The sequence below is a fragment of the Notothenia coriiceps genome, unplaced genomic scaffold (genome assembly GCF_000735185.1).
Source record: "Notothenia coriiceps isolate Sejong01 unplaced genomic scaffold, NC01 NC01_scaffold00035661, whole genome shotgun sequence".
NCBI lineage: Eukaryota > Metazoa > Chordata > Actinopteri > Perciformes > Nototheniidae > Notothenia > Notothenia coriiceps.
The window spans coordinates 1-3317 of record NW_011368362.1 but is presented as its reverse complement, the minus strand read 5'-3'; the positions used below and the strand labels follow the sequence as shown (position 1 = coordinate 3317).

General features: G+C 38.4%; 1 long non-coding RNA gene across 1 annotated transcript; it reads right to left on the bottom strand.

Moving 5' to 3' along the window:
* Positions 1-180: 180 nt before the first annotated feature.
* Positions 181-2680, bottom strand: LOC104963152 (uncharacterized). Its single transcript, XR_800282.1, has 4 exons — positions 2573-2680; positions 2352-2467; positions 2165-2218; positions 181-666 (listed from the first exon to the last, which is right to left on the bottom strand). It is a non-coding gene; the product is annotated as an uncharacterized lncRNA (long non-coding RNA).
* Positions 2681-3317: the final 637 nt, after the last annotated feature.

The following is a 3317-nucleotide window of genomic DNA, read 5'->3' as shown; positions in this document are numbered from 1 at the left end:
CCTTATGGTGTCTGTATGCTGGTATTTGAATGTAATCACACGCAGGCCTGTTTACTCCTTTGTGTACCTCACACACCCTTTAAGGTTTTGCATACAGGAATAATGTGCGACAGCTGGACTTCACAGGAAAATGCAAGACGGTGTATTTGCATAAACAAAACTGTCCACGAACATGCCGTACAAAGTTTTTATTATTGTTTTTTGCGAGGACATTGCAAATAGCACTCGAGTACAGGTCCATCAACACATTTCACACACTGTGCTTCTCTAATATCCTATTTAAATCAAACAGTTTGAATAAATTCATGATTACAAGGCCAGTTATAACATAAAGACGAAGCTGCACAATAGTAAATAGAACCGCACAGACACAATAGATGAAGTATCAGATGGAGGCACTGACCCACATTAGGTTACAGCTCAGATTGGAAGTCCTCCAGCGCTTTGATTATTATCTGCTCGTCGCTCAGATTATGTTCAATTTCCAAAATGCCAATGTTCATGTCCTCACTGGACTCGGTTTCCTCCATGAAACCCTTCACGCGCTCCAGAAATTCCTCCACAAACGCAGCGTAGTCAAGTGGTCCTGCCGAGCTTTTCTTCACTAGCGCCATGATGGGGTCAAGGAGGCTCACATAGTTGTTAATGATCTCTGAGTTGATGTCCCTTTGTGCCCAAAGTGTGAAAAAACACACATTTTATGACATGGCACCGACTCTATTTGCTGTGTTGTGTCCTCAGTTCAGTGTAAAAACTGAAACGTTGACTTTCACATAACTGTATTAGGTTAGATCAGTGGTTCTCAAACTTTTTCTGTCAGGCCCCCCCTTTGGAGAAAAAAAGGTGGTGGTGTGTGGACCTTACATAGGGGGGTCCGGGGGCAAGCTCCCCCGGGAAGATTTTTAAATATTGAAGTTAAAAGCATCAATCTGGTGCACTTTGAGAGCAAAATAAAGAGATCTATGGATACATCTCTCAACACCCATATGAAACAGAACTGTAAATAGATTTACTTTTTCTTTATGGATATTTTACAAATCAGGCTTTTAAACTTTATTCTTTTTTTAATGTCATATAGTATTTCATACCTGTTTTTAATTTATTCTCTTATTTTTTGTATAACTATAATGATCATATAAACGTGTGCCTCGGAAATAATTGTTTACATAAATGGTGACTAAAACGTTTGAGACCCACTGAGATAAGACTGAGAGAGTCCTTTAGTTCACCGAGTCTCTCAGTCTGACAGGAGAGCACTCTCCTTTGTTGTTGAAAAAACTCCTTATATCCGTTAGCATAGCTCGCTAGCACCAGAAGCTAACAACAACGATCTCCGGTACCGGTGCGTTCTCTCTCTCTCTCTCTCGCTCGCGCACGTACACAAAACGGCTCGTTCCACACACACACAGAGCCGAGCTTTAATGAAACACATGACCATACGTAATAGTGCTGTATGATATTATTTTCGAATCAATAATTTTTCAAAATATGCATTTTTTAATAAAATTTTTTAATAACCATTTTTCCTTCTGGTCTCTCACGCCCCCCCTGTCATGCCTCTGCGCCCCCCTGGGGGGCCGCACCCCTCACTTTGAGAACCACTGGGTTAGATGAAAGCAATAATATTAGGTCTAAATAACAAATATTAGGTTCAACTTAATATTAGATTCAAGATTGAAAGGTTCAAAGGTTTTAATGTCATATGCACATAAGCTACAGTGTAGAAATAGCAATGAAAATCTTATGATTCCGAGTACCTCCAACAATGCAACATATATCATAAAATAATCTGCAAGAAGTAATACACGTAAATAGAATATGATATATACAAGAACAGAATGTCAAATTAAATGTTGTACAGTGGGATAAAATTAAATACTGTTTATTACAGTGATAACTATTTAGATATAAAATTAAATTGCAAGATGACAGATGCATGTTTATGGAGGCACTTAACAGAGCTCAGGTGTTTAGCAGTGTTATTGCCTGTGGGATCAAACTGTCCCTGACTCTGGTGGTTTTCTTGCTTTCAACTAACCTAATACAGTTATGTGAAATCTGTTGACATAATACATTTAATTAAAGCCAGTTTTTCAGTGTAGTGCATAACGTCACTTTATGTACATTTCTCTACGTATTCTATCAGGTTTCCCCTCCTACTCACCTCCACTTTGTGCAGGTCTGGTTCTGCTTTCTGAACTGCTTCCTTGAGATTTTTCTGGAAATCCATCATGAAAATGACCAGTTACATTTGGGAACACGACAGCAGCTCTTATATAGCCACACATTAATGCATGATACTGCAGATTTAGAAACAATAATAATTGGAAGTTGAGTCACTATTTATTTACCAGAATGTTCTCATCCATCAGTGAAGCTGCGGTGCAAACCAGACCCAGCAGAGTGAAGAGGAAGAACAGCCCCCCCGCTGCTCCTCTGCTTCTGGATGAAACTGCTGCTGCCATCGCTGTTGTGATTCAAATTATTAGAGTCAATGGGGACTTGAAGAAATGTTCAAATAATTAGAGGTCTTTATATTTGATCTAGAGTGAGTGAAGGTTTCTGATCTCACCTGTGATGTGAGTGAAAGGAGAGCCTCTGTACCGGTGATGGATGAAGGGAATAATTTGATGCCTCACCTCAAAATGTGTTATACTCTCCTTCCTGTGACCTCGCCCCGTGTGCCTTGATGCAGATTGGCTATTGGTTAGTTGTTGATATTCATGCACTCCTTGGTATTTCTACTACGTCATGCTGTCCCTTAAGTTTCCCTTTTTGATGGAATAGTATTGGGCATTTTCTCTTAACAGGAATAAACCAGTTTTATGATCATCTATCAGAATGTGTGGAGGCTAGTCTCACCATTTCATTTTTAAGATAAGATCAATCTTTATTGATCACCTTTGAGATATGCCTGTTACTGCGTTAAAGCAGTAACAGGAAAAATACTAAATACAGTTACAGTGTATAATAAAATATCAACATTAGCTGATGAAAAGCTTTAAAAAGTATATATACAAGTAGTAAAAGTGACGCACTAACAATAAGAACGTGGCGCAGTTGAAGTTTGACCAAAATTCAAATGCAAACAAAAATTGAGAAAACAGAAGAAACACAGGAGAGGTTTTATAATCGGTTAGTGTCGATACGAGAAAAAAACTGGATGTTTAATTTAAGTGGGCAATGATCTTGCTACGATACTTAACATCTCTGCCTTTTTCTTTCACTTAATTTTCACTTTGTCAATAGTTCTATCCTTTAGTGTTTTTAGAGGCGTTCCAGCATTTTCTCTAAATCTATTTTAGAGAGGCATGCAA